Genomic DNA, 20,959 nt, shown 5'->3' on the forward strand with positions numbered 1-20,959 from the left:
AAATAGACTAGGGTTTATCCAGTGTGGTAAAGGTAAATTTCACAGAGTGTTAGTTTCAATTAATATGTATCTCTACATCTGTATGTGTGAACCACATGACGAAGTAAAGCATTTCTTACAGTGAGTGGCTCAAGGAGAAAAGTTTTTGGAAGCAACTTCTCTGGAGAGAATACTGTTTCAAAGTTTTTATCCAAGGCTCATAACACAATGATTGAGAATTTGAATGAAGCAGAATAAGAATAGTAAGATCCTTTAAAACAGGTGCAGTGACCCATACCTGTAATTCTAGTTACTTGAAAGGCTGAAGCAGGAGGATGGCAAGTTCAAAGCTGGCCTAAGTAGCTTAATGAGACCTTATCTCAAAATAAAGGGGGAGGTAGATGTAGTTCAGTGGCAAAGTACATGCCTACTGTGCATAAGGACCGGGGTGCAGTCCCCAGCACCACAAAACAAAAACAAACCAATAAGGTCAGAGTTTCACATGATAACTGGGGCAGCCCCAGAGTGTCCATATTCTCCTTTACTGGCCAGTGGTTGGCAGTAAACTAGGCTGGCTTATCATAGGCAAAGCAAATCCTCAGGTACAAGAGACGCTTGGTTCTCCAGATGCTAGGCAATAACAGCTTACTTCCTCTTCAGCAGGAAAACCATTGGCCCTGATAACTGGGAAATGCTGGATTTTGTTTACCTACTGCTCTGTGGTGCTCTTCAACTGGGACCTGCTTGCTTACCTTCATCCTGCTACACACATGGGCTGAGGCTCTGTTCTCACCTTTTCCTGCAATGTTCACCACTTACACATGGGCTCACTTAAGTGCTTCACCTCTGACCTCCTCGTGGTTTTACTCTGTCCTCCAAGTCTCCAGCCTATTTATATTGCCAGAGCCAGTTTTCACACTTCCTTGAACCTCATAGTCCATTGCCTGTCCCCAAGTAGAACTGATTTCTCACAACTCTACTCAGGTGAGACTCCTCTCCAACAAGAAAACTTTCAACAAGAAAACTTTTCAATAGTTAACTTGTGTTTAAATTTGATAATCTTATCCTGTATGTCTTAACCTATCAGCAAAATAGACCAGTAGATGGAGCATCACCAAAGACCTCCTTCCTAGGCATACCTCCTCATCTGATTCTTGAGCCCCCAGACTCAATGTATCAGTGCAGACAATGAAGCACTCAGATACTAAGAATTCTCAACAAGCCATTATATTTTTGCAAAAGGTGCAGGCACACCCCAGCAATGAGGTGGCATGCACACGGGACAAAGAAGAGTTGCCTCTTTTATCCCTAAGGCAGAAGAAGTAGCTGACGTTTCCCATGTTGGTTGGATTGAAGGTTTACAATCTATCCTGCTTGGCTAGTTTAAGCAGCCCAAAGGGTTGCTGGATAGGGTTACTAAGGGAGGGAAGAGTGGGGGTATGAGGCACGGAAAGTCTTTAGCTATTGATAAGTTATCTTTAGTTGGTAGCTGTATAATCAGAGTCTAAACTAACCAGGCATTTCTTATAACTTTTGTGGAGTTGGGGAGCTGCCTAGGGTGAACTAGAGTCGAAAATGGAGGCATTTCTGCTTGATAAAAAAAAAAACAGGGCTATTGTTCCTCACATTATCACCAGCAGCAGGCCCCTACTAGATCATATATAATTGTCATCTATAATTGTCAAGAGACTTGCTGAGGTCCTAACAGCCTGTGTCTATACTGTCTCAAGGGAAATCGTCTGGATGTCATTACATACTCAGTGACACTGTCAGGAGGTCATGGAATGGCTTGTTACAAGTCAGTTTCTAACAAGCAATGAAGCAGGTTGGGAAGACAGATGAAAGGATCTGTTTGAATCTTGGATTACCTGTGTTTATTTCGCTCTCTATGTCTGTCACTGTCTCTCAACCCCTCAACCCTCCCAACACACACACACACACACACACACACACACACACACACACATACACACACACGTGCACACTCACCTTTTCTTCTGGCATAGTTAAAGAAAATAAGTGAAATCTGAGCACGAGAATTATAAACAGCTAAGTTAGGCCAATATTAATATCCAGTCAGAGAGGGATTAGGCACTTGACAAAGCGCACACACACGCATACACACAACAAATAAAGGCATCAGGCATCACAATTATGACAAATCTCAAGAGAGACAGGCCTCAGAATATAGATGCAATAACCAGGCCTTTGAAACAAATAGCAGTTTGAGATTGTATTGTAATTAGTACCACCTGGACCAGTGGGCCCAGTTTGGCACCAGACACACAGGAGGGGTGACCAGAATGTTTGGACACATACTCCCCTCCCTTGCCAAGAATGCTTTTATTTTTTCCACTTGCCCTTGTTATGTGACTTGTTTCTTTGTTGGGTCAATATTAACCAAGCGACTGTGCTTGTAACCCTATAGATTCACTATAGTTTTACTCACGTTGTGATTTTGCTATATAAGTTATCCCTGACAAAGATCATTGGTGGCCACCCACTCAGGAACCCTCCTGAAAATTCAGGGGCTATTCTCCTTTCCTTATGTCCAATAAAACTCTCCTAACTTCTCCCCTTAATTTGTGACTTCATTCCTTGATAACATGAGCCCATGAACTTGGTAAATGTGACATCTAAATTTTTCCTTATCAAGATGACCCTGGAAAGAAGGTGCACTGGCTTCATTGGAGAGAGTCAGCTGCAGCTTGCCAGCTAGCCAGTGCCTTTCTATGTGTTCCTTGAGCAAAGGGCTTATGAGTGCTCATGAACAGCATGTACGCATCAAGTGTAACCTGAATACACCGTGCTGACTTTACATTTGGTGCCTCATATGTGCCATATATATTTAGTATTTAGGAATATTTAGTATCCAAGATCTTATGGATCTCAGATATTTTTTGGTAATTTAATACCTGTTTATCTATATTTAACCCACATATGCGCCACTTTCTGCAAATCAAATGTTTTACAAAGCTTGTGTTTTACAAACTTATTTATCTCAAAGCTTATGTTTTATAAACTTACTCATCTTCTATAACAGAATCAGATATTCCCCAAAACAAGTGCACATTATATCCACCTTTTTCCTAAATTGCCAGTATAGCAAATCAACAAAGAAAGAAATTAAACCAACACAATTTACTTATGTAGACATGGAAATCAGGTTGGCACCCTGAGCCGAGCAGTTAAAACTTCATGAGCTATGTGACCTTATTTAAGTTATTTAACCTTCTAGGGCTTCAGTTTTCTCAAGGAGAATAATGGTATGTATCATATAGAGCTGTTTTGAAGATTAAATGAAATAATCTAACTGCAGTATTTAAAATAGTGTCAAGAAGACAATAAAAGTTAGTCAATACTGTTACTGGTTTCCATAGACCTCCCATGAAGCCCCAGCAAATATCTCTTCTTTATCAAGCCATCCTCTAGATTTGATACCATGTCTAGGTCTGCAATCTATTTATATCATATTTGGGAAAATTAAACTATTGCTTATCTTTCTGACATTGTGTTTATGTGGCAAAGTAAGTGATGTGATTATAATGCAGAGAGATCAGTGGAAGGAGAGACCACTGTGGAACATTATGATCTCCAGTTCCCTCCTCTATTGTCTCCTGTTCTCACAATTTCACAGTCTCCCCCTCCTCTGCTTTTTGTTCCCCCTGCCTTTTGGTTTTTTGAGACAGAGTCTCCCTATGTACTTCAGACTGACTGTGAACTCACTCAAGACTAGCCCTGGCTAGTCTTGAACTCGCAGTGATCCTCTTGGTTCAGCCTCCCAAACGCTGGGATTAGACCCAGCCTAATTTTCCTCTTCTTGTAATTCACAACTGTTATATTTTGTAAAACTGATTTTAATGATCTACCTCCCACTGTAGTTTTCTGTTCTTCTTACCTATTCAGCAAAGCATTCTGTACTTATTAGCTAGCTCTAAGCAAATGTATTTTGCCTCTCTATGCACTCTGTCCCCCGAGCCAAGAAAGCATTATCCTGATGTCTTTTTTTTTTAATTTTAAAGAGATTAAGACAAAACAGGACATAACAAAGCAGATCAGAACAGAGCAATGTAAGCAACACAGTATTTCACCAGAAGACAATCCATAATTAACAGTAATTACCATAATGTCTCTTTCTTTGAAATAGTTGAGCATAACTTCATATATAATAGTGTCAAACACAACAAGATAGTATAACACCATTAAAGAAAATGAAAGTATTACAGGACATTCAGAATCAAATAACAGAAAATGAACAATGGCTATATATTATCTCATTTTCCACAGAACATTTGTTTATACTATCACACATAACACAATCAAATAAGATACAACATGAAGACAAAAGCATGTAGGACTACAGAGTAAGATGATATTAAATCAGCACTGGCTATTATAATGACTTGTTTTCTTCAAAATAGCTGTTCATATCATCACAGATAATAAAATCAAACAAAACAGGATAAAACCATTCCAACTAATGAATACAATCATTATAAGGCTTCAAAGCAATGTAATAGGGAATCACAATTACCATGAAATCTTATGTACTCTTACCATTTCTTACACTAAGGAGACTATATGGTATTTATACATGTGAGTTTGATTTATTTTGCTTATGAGTATGGTCTCAAGTTGTGTCCATTTATTTACAAATATCTCAATGTGATCATTCTTTATACCTGAGTAGTACTCCATTGTATAAAAATATCACATCTTTTTTATCCATTCCTCAGTTGATGGACACTTAGGTTGTTTCCAAGATCTGGCTATTACAAATTGTGCTGCTATAAACATGAGTGCACATATATCACTGTGGTGTGATGTTTTCAGTTCTTTTGGGAATATGCTCAGAAGTGGAATAGTTGGGTCAAATGGGACTTCCAATCCCAGCTTCTAAAGGAATCCCCAGATTGACCTCCACAGCGGTTGCACCAGTCTACACTCCCACCAACAGTGCAAGAGAGTTCCTTTCTCCCCACAGCCTCTCCAGCATTTGTTGTTGGTAGTTTTCTTGATCCTGGCCATTCTTTCAGGAGTGAGATGGAATCTCAGTGCAGTTTTAATTTGCATTTCTCTAGTGACTAATGATGATGAACATTTTTTCATGTATTTATTTGCCATTTGTATTTCATCTGAGAACTGTGTATTCAACTTAGATGCTGATTTTTGGATTGGGTCTTTGAATTTTTGGGATCTGATTTTTTTAATTCTTTATGTGTTTTAGACAGAAGTCCTTTGTCTGAGAGACAGTTCACTAAGATTTTTTTTCCCAGTTTGTGGGTTTTCTTCTCACTATGCTGGAGATTTCTTTTGACGTGCAGAAACTTTTTAATAAGATATGATCCCAGTGATTGATTCTGAGAAGTAGTTCCTATGCAGTTTGCTTCCTGTTCATGAATTCTCTACCTACCCCTATGTCTTCAAGATTTTTACCTACTTTGTCTTCTAACAGATTTAGTGTTTCATTCTAATATTCAGATCTTTGATCCATTTAGATTTTAGTTTAGTATATGGTGATAGGTCTAGTTTTAGTTTTTGGCATATGGAGAGCCAGTTTTTCCAGCGCCATTTATTAAAGAGACTGTCGTTCTTCCAGTGAATATGTTTGGCCCTTTTATCAAAGATAAAGTGATTGTGTTTGTAGTTGTGTTTGTATCCTCTAATCTATTCCATTGATCTTCAGATTTGTTTTTATTCCAGTACCATGTTGATTTTATTATAGTAGCTTTGTAGTATATCTTCAAGTCAGGAATTGAGATGCCTCTTGCCTTGCCATTGCTGCTTAGAATTGCCTTTGCTATTCTAGGTCTCTTTTGGTTCCAGATGAATTTTAGGAGTGCTTTCTCTAGATCTGTGAGGTATGTTGATGGTATTTTCATTGGGATTGCATTGAAACTGTATAACAGCTTTGGGAGAATCGCCATTTTCACAATATTTATTCTTCATATCCAATAGCAAGGGATGTCTTTCCATTTTCTGAGAATGTCTTCAATTTCTTTTTCAGGGTATTATAATTTTCCCTGCATAGATCTTTTACTTTTTGTGTGAGATTAATTCCTAGGTATTTCATTTTTTTGGATGCTAGTGTGAAGGGTATGGCTTTTCTTATTTCTCTCTCCATGATTCTGTTGTTAGTGATAGAAATGCTAGTGATTTTTTAGTATTGATTTTGTATCCAACTACATTACAGAATTTATTTATTATATCTAGGAGTCTTTCAATGGAGTTTTGGGTGTCTTCTATGTAGAGTATCAGGTCATCTGCAAACAATGATAATTTAACTTCCACTTTTTCCATCTTTACTCCTTTTATTTCTCTCTCTTATCTAATTGCTCTGGCTAGTATTTCCAGTACTATATTGAATAGGAGAGTGATAAGGGACATCCTTGTCTTGTGCCGGATTTTAGGGTAAAAGCCTTCAGTGTTTGGCCATTTAATATGATGCTGGCTGTTGGTTTGTCATAGATGGCCTTTGTCTTATTGAGGTAAAGACCATCTATTCCAATTTTATGTAAGGTTCTTATCATGAATGAATGTTGGACCTTATCAAAAGCTTTTTCTGCATCTATAGAAATGATCATGTGATTCTTACTTTTGTCTGTATTGATATGGTGGATTACATTTATTGATTTACATATGATGTTGAACCATCCCTGTCTGGGATGAATCCTGCTTGGTCATGGTGTATAATCTTCTTTATGATTTGCTGCATGCTGTTTGCCAATATTTTATTGAGGATTTTTGCATCTGTATTCATTAGGGAGATTGGCCTGTAGTTCTCTTTTTCAGTTGGGTCTTTCTCAAGTTTTGATACTAGAGTAACATTTGCTTCCAGGAATGACTTAGGAATAATTGCTTCCCTTTTGAGTTCATCAATGAGTTTGAGGAGTGTTGGTATTAAGTCTTCTTTGTATTTCTTGTAGAATTCCACAGTGAATACATCTGGGCCTGGGATCTTCTTTGTAGGTAAGAACTTAATTCCATTTTCAATTTCACTAGTAGAAATTGGGTTATTCAGCAGTTTTACATCTTCTTGACCCAGCTTTGGTACTTTGTATGTTTCTAGGAATCTGTCCATTTCTTCTGTGTTACAAACCTATGAGAGTACACTTTTTGAAATAGGTGTTGATGATCTTCTGTATTTCCACAGTGTCTGCATTGATTTCACCTTTTTCATTCCTTATTGCATGAATTTGAGCTTTTTCTTTCCTTTTTAAAATTAGGTTGGCTAGGGAGGGGCTCATCAACTTTATTTATTCTTTCAAAGAACTAACTCTTTGATTCATTGATTCTTTGAATTGTTTTCATAGTCCCTATTGCATTAATTTGTGCTCTGATTTTTATAATTTCCTCCCTTCTTTTGGCTTTGGGCTTGACTTGCTCTTCTTTTTCTAGATGTTTGAGGTGTAGCATCAGGTTGTTTATTTGTATTCGTTCTGTTTTCCTGATGTGGGAACTCAGTGCAATAAATTTTCCTTTGAGAACTGCTTTCATTGCATCCCACAGATTCTGATAAGGTTTATTTGTATTTTTGTTTGCTTGTAGGTATTGTTTAATTTCTTCTTTAATTTTCCCTGTGACCCACTGATTGCTCAAGAATGTATTATTCAATTCCCATGTATTTGTGGGGTTTTTGCAGTTTCTTTTATCATTAATTTCTAGTTTCATGGTGCTATGATCTGATAACATGCATGGGATAATTTCAACTCTTTTGCATTAATTTAAATATGTTCTGTGGGCTAGTATATCGTCTATTTAGAGAATGTTCCATGTACTGCTGAGAAGAATGTATATTCTTATGTTGTTGGATGGAACACTCTGTATATGTCTATCAAGTCCATTAGTTCACAGGTATGATTCAGTTCTGTCATTTCTTTGCTAATTTTCTGTCTGGTTGATCTGTCTCTTGGTGTCAATGGTGTGTTAAGGTCTCCTGTTATAATTGTGTTATTGCTAATTTGATTTTTCACTTCTATTAATACTTGCTTTATATAACTGGGTGCTCTGTAATTTGGTGCATATATATTTAAGATTGTTATCTCTTCCTCTTAAAGTTTTCCCCTAACCAGTGTGTAGTGACCTTTTGTATCTTTTAGGATCATTCTTGGTTTGAAATTTACTATGTCTGCAAACAGAATAGATACCCCCACTTTTTTGGGGGGTTCCTGTTGCATATAGTATTGTTTTCCATCCTTTGACTTTCAGTCTGTGAGTTTCCTTTTGGGTTAGATGGGTTTCTTGTAAAAAGCATATGGTTAGATGTTGTTTCTTGATCCATTCTGCCAGTCTGTTTCTTTTAATTGGTACATTGAGGCCATTTACATTAATGCTTATAACTACTGTATTTTGGTTTATTGTTGACGTTATCTTTCTGCTGTTGCATCTTTATCTTTCCATTATGTTTAATTGGCTGCCTTGCTTAGTGATTTTTTCCTATGTGTGTGTAAACTGTCTTTCAGTATTCTTTGCAGGGTTGTCTTGGGGATCATGAAGTTCTTTAGCTTTTCTTTGTCATAGAAGTATGTTATTTCTGCATCAATTTTGAAGGACAGTTTTCAAAGTACATCAGTCTAGGATGGAAATCATTTTCCTTTAGGATCTGAAATACGTTTTTTTTTTTTTTTTTTTTTTTGTCTTTTTGAGACAGTGTCTCACTATGCAGCTCAGGCTGGCCTTGAGCTCACTTTGTAGCCCAGGCTAGTCTCGAACTCGCAACAATCCTCCTGCCTCAGCCTCCTGAGTGCTGGGATTACAGGCGTGAGCCACCATGCCCGGCTTCCATGTTTTTCTTGATTTCATTGTTTGTGTTGAGAAGTCTGCTGTGATTCTGATAGGCTTACCTTTATAGGTGATCTGTCTCTTCTCTCTAACAGCTTTTAATATTCTATTTTTATGTTGTGTTTCTTGGATGGTGATTAGCATATGTCTGGGTGTAGTTTTATTTTGGTTATGGCTATTTGGAGTTCCATATGCTTCACTGATCCTAATGTTAGCTTTCATTCTCATGTTTGAGGAATTTTCAGCTATTACTTCTGTAAATAGTCTCTTGATATCATTTGTGTTGTTCCCTTCTTTTTAATTTATCCCTATCAATCTTATGTTGTTTTTATTTGAATCAGCTTGCAGCTGTTGAATTATTATTTCCTATTCCTTGTTATTTTTAAGAGATCTTTCTTTTCCTGTTCACTAGCTGCAATCTTGTGTTTGAGATCTTGAATTGTATCTTCACTTTCGTTGAGGTTGTTTTGACAACTTTCAAAGGAAGTTTTGATTTCCTGTATATCTCTTTGAATCTGCTTTACATAGTTTGTTTCTTATATTGTTTATCCAGGGATTCTATCTTTTTGTCTTGTTCCTCTAATTTTTTAACTGTGTCTTCTTTAGATGTGTTCTGCATCTCTTTCATTACTTTTATCATTTCTTTTTTTTTTTTTTTGTCTTTTTCTTTTTTATTGGTACCGGGGATCGAACTCACAACTGCCTGCTTGGGAGGCAGGCACTTATGCCGCTGAGCTAAATCCCCAGCCCCTTATCATTTCTTCTTTTACCTGGGAGATTATTTCTAGTTTGAATTCCTTTTAGTTACTATTATTTAAGTATTTCATGTGTATGGCATATATTTTCTTCTATGTACATGGCTCCTAGGCTTTCTTGTGATGGGCTGCATGTTTGAGATTGCATTTTGGTCTTTTGTTTTGTCATTTTCCTATATTTCCGTGTTTCAAATGTTTTCCAAAGCTTCCCCTGAGCATGTTAGAAATCATCTCCTATGTCCTGGACTCCTGGGTCTCTTCTGGCAGTGCAGCTCCCTCCTTGGGCAGCTGGGAGCCCTAGATTAAAAGGTTACTGGGTGTGACCCAGACAGGCCCAAAGCCTCCTCCAGCAGCACAGCTCCCCCCTCTGGCAGCGAAGCTCCCCAGACCAAAAGAGGGTCATCGGGTACAGTCTAAGCAAGCCCAAAACCCGCAGAGCCCAGTGCAGCATGGCTGCCAGCTGGGCGGGTCCCTGACCACCCAGGACAAGGATCTTAAACTCTCCTGGGGCTCGGATGGTGCACAGAAACCCACCTCCTTGGGTAGCAAAGCTCCCTAGACTGAGAGAAGGTCACCGGTGTGGCACAGGCAGGCTTCCAACCTCCTCCACAGTGCAGCTCCCTCCTCCAGCAGCGGTGGCAGCGAAGCTGGCCTGACTGAGAAGATCACCGGCACAGACTAGGCAGGCCCCAAACCTCCACCGCAGCAGCTCCCTCCTCCGGAGGAAGTGGTGGTGGCAGTGAAGCTCCCGGACTGAGAGAAGGTCATTGGGGCAGCACAGGCAGACCCTGAACCTCCTCCACAGTGCAGCTCCCTCCTCTGGTAGGGGCGGCGTAAGCAACAAAGCTCCCCGGACTCTCCTGATGTCTTAAACCAGGGTTCACATATCAAACCCCACTTAATAACAATTTGTGCATACCCAACTGCTTCCCTCAAATATTTTTATCCTTCACATCTCATCTGAAGATAGAAATGATGAATAATTATAACAGACATTGTCCATTTTGTGCTCTTTAACCAAATACCACAGATTGGGTAATTTATAAACAATAGAAATTATTTGTTATGATTTGGATGTATAAAGTCCAGTGCCAAAGTATCAGCAATCAGCCAGGACCTTCTTCATTACATAGCAAAAGACATGGTGCAATGGAAGAACAAAAGAGCAAGAGACTGCACTCATAACCTTGAGGCATTTTGTAATTCTTATTAATTCATCTGTAAAGATGAAACCCTGATCTAAGCAGGTTTTGTTTTGTTTTGTTTTGTTTTGTATCAGGGATTGAACTCATAACCTCACACTTGCCAGGCAGGTGCTTGTGCCACTGAGCTATATCCCCAGCTCCTAAGCAACTTTTTTTTAAATTTAACTTTAAAGAGGGTAAAACTAAACATAACAAAGCAGATCAGAAGAAAACAGTGTAAGTGACACAGATTTCAAAGCAAGACAACAGGAGATCTACAGTGGCTACCATAATGTCTCGTTTTCTTCTCCCTAAGCAACTCTTAACAATCTGTTCTTTCAAATATGGTTACAAAGGCAACTAAATTTCCACATGAATTTGAAAGGAGAAAAATCACTCAAACCACAGCAGTCACAATTTTTGAATGCCTGCTATAAAACAAGGAGCTCAGGTCTCCCCATGCTTGATCTCTGATCCTGGCACCATAGGCACTACTGTTATTGGCACCCAGGGGCTTTCTGATGAAGGGTCTCTCATAAACCCTGACAACAGAAATAAAAATGCACTCAGAATTAAAATGTAGAATCAATACATAACAGATCAGAGATATGCTGCCACTTTTGAAACTAGACAGTAAGCTGTCTTTTATTAATCTAATGAATAAATGTGCCACAATAACTGTAATAAAAAAAGCCCATAATATTTTGACCCAAGACTGCTTCCCAGCTCTGTACTACCTTGACAGTGTCTACTGAACAAGATATAAAACCACACACTTGCCTTCCCAGCAGCTGTGGCTTGAGGGTCACCTCTAAAATTCATGCTGAAAAAAAAATTTTTTTCTGTCTTTTTTGAAACAAGATCTCGCTATGCAGTTCAGGCTGAACTTGAGCTCACTTTGTAACCCAGCCTGGTCTTAAACTCACAAGAATCTTCCTGCCTCAGCCTCTCAAGTGCTGGAATTACAGGCATATGCCACCATACCTGGAAAAATTTAATTGCTAGTATGATTACATTAAGAGGAGGACCTTAGAGTTGGGACTGGAGCTCAGTGGTAGAGCATTTACCTAGCATGCATGAGGCCTGGGTTCAGTCCTCAACATTGTTTAAATAAACAAACAAAACACAGGAGGGACCTTTGAGAACTGACTAGGTTATGAGGGCACCATTATCATGGGAGCAGGTTAATAATGAAAGAAAGAAATCTCTTTCTCCTCCTCCTTCCCTCTCTTCCTCTCCCTGTTTCCTTCTCTCCCTTCCCTCTCCCTCCACGGTATCTTCTACCATATTCTGATATTGCAAGAAGGCTTTGAGTGGATGTCAGCACTTTGATCTTAGACTTCTCAATTTTCAGAATTGTGAAAAATAAACTTCTTATACTTTACCCAGTTTGTGGTCATCTGTTACAGCAGCAGCAAACAGACTGACATTTCCCTGCATTGCAGTTATAGGGAGTATGGGAGGCAGCCAGGTGAGGGGCCTACGTAACATAATTCTGACCAGTAAGAAATAAGTTACAGTCTATTGGAAGTGTCTAAGGAGTTTTTCTTTCCTCATAAAAGGGACAATAAGGTTGATGCTGCTGCTAGTCTCATCCCTGTCTTGAATGCAGGATGTAATGATCATGATTAGAAAGAAAATTACATTTAGATTTAGATATATCTGAGTTTAAATCTCAGTTCTCCCTCTGAGTAGCTATATGGTATTAGACAAATTCCTTAAAATGGCTTATATGCAAAGTGGGTTTAACAATATCTGTAAAGTGAGTAAAGAATAATGTCTCAGCTGACACACCAGTTCCAAGTCATAAATGGATGGGATTATCATAGTTCACTCTGAAGGTCCTCTCTACTGCTACACTCTGGGTGCTTCCCCATTCCTTGCTGATTTCCTTAGCCCTGCCTATGTCTCTGGAAAATTTTTATTCATTAAATTCTTTCCAGTTGACCATTTCAGTGAATCATCTGTTTGTTACTAGAGTCCCAAATGATGCAGCGACTGATCAAATATTCTTGACTAAGAATGATAAGTCTTGACTAAGTGGTAATGTCACTCTGACAAAGAATAACTAGTCCTATTAGGGTTTGAGGCACACTTTGAAATAAAGGCTCTGGGAACAAGCTTTCCCTCTCCCATCCTCCCATCCTCGGCCCATCACTTCCCTTCATGTTGGTTGCTGACTCCTAAACTGCCACCAACATGTCCTGGTCTCTTGGCTGGACATCATTCACAGCCATTTCAGAGACAGGCAGTCTTACCAGTTCCTCCCTATTCTAACTTAAACCAAAGAAAAAGGAGTATTTGAGTCAACAGCTGCATTAAACTTTCAGAGGGCTGATGGAAAAGCAGAAAGGTTAAAATGAGTTAAATTCCATCTAGTTTCATTTTATATTCCTAATATCTATTACAGTTCTGTCAGTGAGCACAATAAATATTTGCTCAATAGATGAACACAGAGACTCCCTGCTCCTTTCTGTTTCTAAACAGACAGACTCCCCTGGAATCCTGATCCCTGTTTCTGTACTTTTTAGTGGCCTCTGGCTCACAAGAGGCTTTCCTTCTGAGATTCCCATGCTAAGTGACTTGCTGGGTTGTCAAAACAATCTGGGCTTCTGGTGTCAACACCCCATGCCATAACATCGCTTTATTGATATTCCACTATCTTGGGATATGTGTTTGCTGGTGCCAGGATAGCCATGCACTATTTCTAGCAATTTATCTGCAATCAGCAATCAGCAACCTGAGTTGGCACATGCCATAGAAATAAACTCGGAAGGGGAAGCCCATAAAACTTTTAGAGAATGACTCACCTGTCCTCATTCTCCAGTACACAGCATGGACACCACTCAAGAGTCTGCCTGATTTGTAAATTCACAAGTAGCCAGGCATCACGTGGACTGGCAACATATCTTTCTGAAGTTCCCTCCTTTAAAATGGTTTGGCATGTTTAGATGTAGCCAAATGGCAGGTAGTTGGCTTCATGCTGTCCTCAGTTATTGAAGGCTCAGAAGTCACCTCCTTTGAGCTCCTTTCACTAGTTAAGTAGCAAAGGGCTTCACAGGAGCTGTGTTTAAAAGCAATTCATGGAGTTGTAGCTGGGTGTGGTGGTACATACCTGTAATCCCAGCACTCAGGAGGGTGAGGCAGGAAGATCACAAATGCAAGGCCAGCCTGGACTACATCTTCTCTCAGGAAGAAAGAGGAAGGAAGAAAGGAAAGAAGGAAGGAAAAGAGGGAGGGAGGGGAAAATGAGGAAGGGAATAGAAAGGAAATGAGAAAGAGAGAGAGCAAGGAAGAGATGCAAAGCAAGAAGAAAAGGCAAAAAATAGAAAAAGACTTTAGTATACATGCTGCCAAAATAAACACAAGAAAAGGGATGTTAACACCCACATTATCCCAGCTAAGACACAAACTGGCTCTACCCATCAGTCAATGCCCAGATGTTAAAGTGTGTCACCAGAAAAGACACGATCATCTCTTGGAAATTAGCTACCAGTGTATCATTAAACAAACACTTACTGAGCTGCTTCTGTGTTTCAGGAACAGTATAGGCACTGGTATCTAGAGATGAAGAGCTCACAACTGAGAGATCTAAGTAAACAAGTAAACACAGCATGATAAACACTGGGATAGCAGGAAGTACTGGTGCCAGGGAAGTTTAGGAGAGTAAAACCCAACCTTAAAGAGCAGAGGAGTTAGTAGGGCAAGAACAGGAGAGAGCACATTGCACATACATGCAATGGGACAGTGAGAGACCTGGGCTTTCTGTAAGCAGTAGTTTATTTCAGCTGGAAGGTCAAGGGATAGGATGGGCAGGAAGAGGTAAGGGATGAATCAAGAGTCAAAAGAGGCAAAAGGCAAGATCTTATTAATTTTCAAAATTCTTCCAAGCACTATCTCTATCATCTTTTTTAAAAAAAGACCTTCTCTTGCATAAAAGAATTTTAGAAAAGTAGAGAACTTCAATATCAACTAATCCCATGTATTTTATAAAAAATAAGCAAAGACCAAGGAGACCCTGTGACTAGGTGAGGTCAGACTACTGGTAAGCTGGGGTAAGAGGCAGCATGTTGAGCTGATGGCATGATAGTAGCTCACATATGGGCAAATTGTCACGATCAATCAAGTTCTTTCCACTTATAGCATTTCAATAATACAGGAGGACATGAACAAGCCAATGCATATCTAACTTGTAAGTTCCAAACACTGCTTGTTTGGGAAAGTCCTTTAAGGCTCTGGCTTTCGCTTTCATATCTGTAAGATGAAGAGTTTGGATTTCTATGCTCTGTGCAGTTTTAACACTCTGTATTTGTTTATTTTGTACTGTATGGCCTATTCTATTCTATGATGTTAGATTATCTATGAGAACCTGAACCTGTAGTTATTAGAACCTGAACCTATAATTTTTTGAAGGTTTTCAGGGTGACTCTAAATCAAACTTTTTTTTTTTTTGGTTTCTTGCCCATTTACCACTTAAATCCAAATCTACCAGTCACAAGTAAGCTAACATTACTATGATGATTAATCTTATATGGCTACTTGAATGGGCCACAGGGTGCCCAGATATTTAGTATAAAATTATTCTGGGTATATCTATAAGGCTACTTAAAACACTGACTTTTGAACCAGTAGACAGAGTGAAAACATATTGTTTCCCCCATCTTCACCCCAGATAATCTTCATTCAGGTGGTTGAAGGCCTGAATAGGACAAAAAAGACTAAATGAAGGAGAATTCACTCTCTCTGCCTGTCATTCAAGTTGGAGCATAGATCTCCGCTGCCTTTGGATTCAGACTTGAACCAGAACTTACATCATCAGGTCTCCTGGGTTGCAGCTCTTTAGAATCTAACAGGACCTATATTCCTAGATGGTCTTGATCTCTAGCTTGCCAAATGGAGATTCTGGAAGTCTTTTCCATGTCTATAATTCCATAAGTCAATTTCTCTTAATAAATATAGATAGATGATTGATGATGAAGATAGATACATAAATAATTATTTCTAGTTCTCTGGACAACTCTTATCATCATAAAATCATCCTTACTCAAACCATCTACAATTAAACCAAAAACAAGTTTTCAACATAATCTCAAGGTTTCCCTCTAATCCCAAAGAAGTAATTTTCTCCTTCCAAGTTGAAAGTGTTTCATGATTTGTATTCTATAACCTAAAATAAGTTTTCTTTTTTAGTTTTTATTTGGGCACTGAAAACCTACAGGGACTTTTTATAATAAGGAAATAAATTTGTCAAACTTCAACCTTTCTCATCATTAATAATTAAAGATATTTGCAGGAGAGCAGGCTCTTGTTCCTTAGGAATCTTCCAGGCCTGCTGGTAATTCTCATTATGGGATAGCGCAATCCAAGAGGCCCTTCATCTTGTCCCAAATGGAACAAGGTGGCTGTCATCTATATAAGACTGAAGATGCAGGTGGAAAATCCTCAGCAGGAGAGGATTCCTCAGCAGCAGTGATAATGTTTCATGAGTCTATTCTGAGAAACAAGGGGAAAAAGCAAAACAAGAAAATGTAACTTTTAGTGTTAAACAATGGTATTCATTTTAAAAATAAGTGTTATAGGCATCAAAGCACTGTGCACTACTATGATTAATTTTATGTGTCAATTTGAAAGGGCCGATCCTTAAGCATTTGTAACTGAACTGGTGAAATTTAAAAAAAAAATAGGAGGCAGAAGGAGAGAAGGGTCACCAGATCAGATTGTATTAAATTCAGAGAAGAGAGGTCCCTTTATATTTCATGGTCATGGATAGTTGGTATCACCGTGGCAGGATTTTGGCCAGAGGTGGTCACTCCGCATCTGCCATGTAGGTCACAGATTTCTCCCTGTTGTCACTGGCTACCTAGGGCTTACCCCAAATTCGACTCCACTCAATTATTTCTGTCATAGCACTCATAACCCCGTGGATTCACTGACTGTGGTCTTCCTTTGCCACCCTCCCCTCCCCTCCCCTTTCCTTCCATCCTTCTTTCCGTCATTCCATCTGCTCCTTCTTGCCTTCCTGTCCTTTTCTCTTTACTTGTTTATTTTACGTCTCTCTCACTAGAACACAAGCTCTATGGAAAAAAGACTTTGCTTTGTTCTCTTCCATGACTTGACTACTGGTGGGCACCAGAGCAGTAACTTGATAAATGTAGGAAGGCAGAAAAGTAAGTCAGGCACGTAAAAAAGAAGGGAAGGAGGGGAAAAGGAAGAAGACAAACAAATGGATTCATGTCCCTACATGTCTTTACTTTATATGCTACTGTCATCCAAAGCTGTATGTGATGATTTACACTGCGATATACGCTCTGATGCCTTTCCCTCACACACCTCTTAGCCTGGCCCTGAATGTCGTCACCTCTCGTATCTGGCTCTAGCCCAGTGGGCATCCCATCAAACTGCACATGGCTTGCACATGCCATGCCTGTTCTCCAGGCCTTTGCTCCTGCTGTCACCTGTGCCTGGGGTATCATCTCTCTTCATACCTTTCTATGCTAAGTAAACTCACACTCATTCTTCAAAGCATACTGTTAGCGTGGCAGAGTGTGACAACATGGAGACATGCTTTCTCTATGACCCAGTAGCAGCCCCCTTCTGTAAATGTAGCCTTTCTGTCCCTTGCCCTAACCCACACAGCAAATTACCTACTCTCCAGGAAGTTGTCTTTGCTCTCTGAAGCACACAGAACCTCCGTTTCAGGTGTTATTTATATCACAGCAAGGAACTATTTTTTTACAGAGTGTGATCATATTAAACCTGAGCACCTCGCATAAATTAAACTCGTGGGAAAACACAAAAATGTAAGTGAGAACAAATAAATATTTAAATGTCCATTGTCAGGTAACAGTAAGGGCTATGAAGAAACAAAAGAAATAAGAAGTCTTTTTTTCCTAATTCATTATATACTTACATTGTGTGTGTCAGGCATGCTGTCTTCCAAACCCTGAACCTGTATAATACACTGTGTCTGTGTAATGCATTTTAATATCCTATGGTACATAGCAAGTATGTATGTCCCGTGAAACCAAGAATATTGTGAGGTCACTGAGGGAAGTATCCACATCCTGTACATTTCTTGTCTGTTCCAATATTGCCTAAGAGCCACTCTGCAGGATTTCAATTACTACTTGGTCAATTAGTCATACAAATGGTTAAGGTACAGGTATCACTGACAACCAGTCAAAAGCACTGTCTATGAATACAAATGTCACACATCAAGAGAGATGAAAAATGAAAATACCACTAACTTTAATAGAGATCTGTGTTCAGCTCTTGTCTAGTTCAAAAAAAAAACTTCTAAGACTATCAATCACTATAACTCTTATAGCTAATCGTAGCTTACATATTGTGTTTAAATGAGCTATGACTTAGTGAGAATCATTATTTTGATAAACTATAGAACCCTACAGGTTACCATCTCCGATTTCAGACCACATCTCAGATGTATTCAGTTGAAGCATTTTTTCCTGAATATTTGTACTAAAATACAGTAAAAGTCAGCTGTGGTAGCACATGCCTATAATCCCTGCATATGGGAGACTGAGGTAGGAGCATTGCCATGATTTCAAGATCAGCCTGGACTACATAGTGAATTCAAGCTCAGCCTAAAAATTGTAGCAACACCCTATCTCAAAAAAAGATGGGAGGAAGAAAGAAGGAGAGAAAGAAAGAAGAAAGAAAACATAGTAAAACCTAAAGTGAAAATATCATGTTAACAGGAATAGTTTCTGATACATGAAGTAACAGGGAATAGAAAACCTTAGCTCAAGATCAATTCCCCATATAACTTCAGTTAAGTATGAGTCCAATACGTAGTTACAGTTTAGATTTTTTTCAATGGGACTCAGTGTTTTGGGTATTCACACTAAGAGGGGATACGAAATGAAACTTGGGATCATGATGGTTAACCTGCACATGCTGGAAACCTAGGAGGTGTTAAACATTACTATCAACAGCCCATGAATTGTAGATCCAGGCTGAATTAGACATTGAAAAATAAGTAGAAAAGTTTGGGCTAAATGGTCACAAACAATTGATACATAGCCAATAGCTGATCATGTTCACAGCTCCTCAGCTTCACGGCAGTGTGAAGCTGCAAGCAAGGTGAAGAATTTTGGACCCTGGTGAACTCTTGGAGACATTCTAGTGCACCCACCAAGAAGATATTTTTTGCCATGGCAGATTCTGATGAAGGTTCTGATGTATCTGAGATGCTAAACATGAATTCAGCTTCAACTTTCATCAACTTTCCTGCAAAAGGAAAACTCAAATGAGGTGGCATATAAGAGCTGCAGAAATGGGGTTTAACTACAGAGCAGATCAACCAGTGATCACAGACAGAACTGATGTCAACAGAAGATTAATTAGACCTCCAAATTGTGTTGGTCCCCTTTATATTGGGATAGTTTTTGGCTGTTATTGATGGACTTGTGTATCTTCAAAGAGGCAATATGCAATTTCTCTTTAATAAAACTGGATGGGCTTTTCATCAGAATAACAGCAGACTTCTCGACACAAACCATCAAGTCAAGAAGAACTTAAAGTGAAATATTCCAAGCCCTGAAAGAAAACAACCTCCATCCTAGATTGATATACCCTGCTACACGGTCTCTAGAAATTAATGGAGAAAAAAGATGCTTCCAAGACAAAGAGAACTTGGGAAATTCACAACCACCAATCCAACTCTACAGAGAATACTGCAGGGCATTCTAGAGAGAGAGAAAAGTACTAGGATTCCAGGAACAGTGGCAGAGAGGCCTCAATAAATGGAGCAGAAAACAGAATGAAGAAGATAAGCAGACAACTGGTGGCAAAAAAGAGCATAACACAAATGAGGCAGAGAAGATTTTATTCAAAACTGATATGATTGATAGTATCAAGTCTAAGAGTAACAAGTACACTGAAGATGACAAGACTACAATACAAATTCTGGCTTGATAACTGCCGGTTTTTGAAGTTCTATACTATATACAAAGTTGTGTTTTTATTAATAGTTATGTACTGATATATTCAATTATACTATGTCTGATGATATACCCAATTCTATTGGAGATAACAAGAGACAACACAGGAACCATGGTAGAACTCTTTGTACAACGGTCTTATATGTTTATTTCGTTTCATGTGTTTATAGGAATATGTTTTGTTTTGCCTTGCTTTGTTTTGTTTCTCCCTCTAATATAGAAAGGATAGAAATACATGTTAAGACTCATGCATGCGTAGAATCTATAAACAGTTTATGAGAACTGATCTTATGACACATGATAAAATGAACAGATACTCTGAAGAAAAAGAGACACTAAAATACCTAGTGCTGATCCTGGAGTGTCATAATGTGAAACCCAGCAATAGTATTATTCTTTGTTCAGAGGGATATTAGCTTGCTTGGGTTTATTCAATCTCAATATAATTGAAGATATCGATAACTGCATGTATGTTTAAGTGTATAGGATTGACAACCATGTTACTAAGTTTTTGTTGGACAGTTGAACAGAACTGCTTGCAGTCTCATTGTTTGAATTCCCACTTTACATCCATTTTTGTATCTTGAATAACTATTTGTAAAACGACAATATGTAAACATCAACTAGTGATTTCTTACTGTTTATTTTTTTTCTCTGAACGTATGTATTATTTCTATTTTATGTTTTGTTTAGTCTTTCTTTAAATAAAATTTTTAAAAAACTGGATAGGCTTTTACAGAAGCCAGCAAGGAAACTTTGTAAATGGGCAGCAGCTCTGTATTTGTGCTTGCCAACACATCTAGTCAAATGCGGAACCGTGTGAGGACCACAATATGTTCAGAAGAATCCTCACACTGAACACCTGAATTATATCCATGGAAGCAATCAAGCCCAGTTTGTAGCTGTAACACTACTCTAGGGCTATACTCTGATGAATGATGTTCCAGTTTCAGAGGACCACAAAGCATATATAATTTCTCAGTCCAAAAAGAAAATTTTGTAAAATAAACACATCAATGCAAACATGGAAAAATCTAAGAAACAGATACCTGATGAATTTATCTGTAGCATTGGATATGTGCTAATACCTGATAAGAACTTTCCTATTCTACCTTTGGGAAAGAATAAAAAATCAGATAATCAAAATGTTAACCGAAATAGTAGTGAGCTATGTTTTAATGAAAATGAGGTAGTAGTTTAACAATTTTTATTTACTATGTAGCTCAGGTGGACCTCAAACTCTCCATCTTCCTGCTTCAGCCTCCTAAGTTCTAGGATTATAGGCAGGGGCCACCAT

At 38.6% G+C, this 20,959-nt stretch overlaps 1 pseudogene; it reads left to right on the top strand.

Annotated features, from left to right (window-relative positions):
- Positions 1 to 12,155: 12,155 nt before the first annotated feature.
- Positions 12,156 to 20,581, top strand: LOC134477767 (magnesium transporter protein 1-like; annotated as a pseudogene).
- The last annotated feature ends 378 nt before the right edge of the window (positions 20,582 to 20,959 follow it).

Source organism: Cavia porcellus, unplaced genomic scaffold (assembly GCF_034190915.1).
Source record: "Cavia porcellus strain 051 isolate PalLab524CR breed Dunkin Hartley unplaced genomic scaffold, mCavPor4.1 scaffold_10, whole genome shotgun sequence".
NCBI classification, from domain to species: domain Eukaryota; kingdom Metazoa; phylum Chordata; class Mammalia; order Rodentia; family Caviidae; genus Cavia; species Cavia porcellus.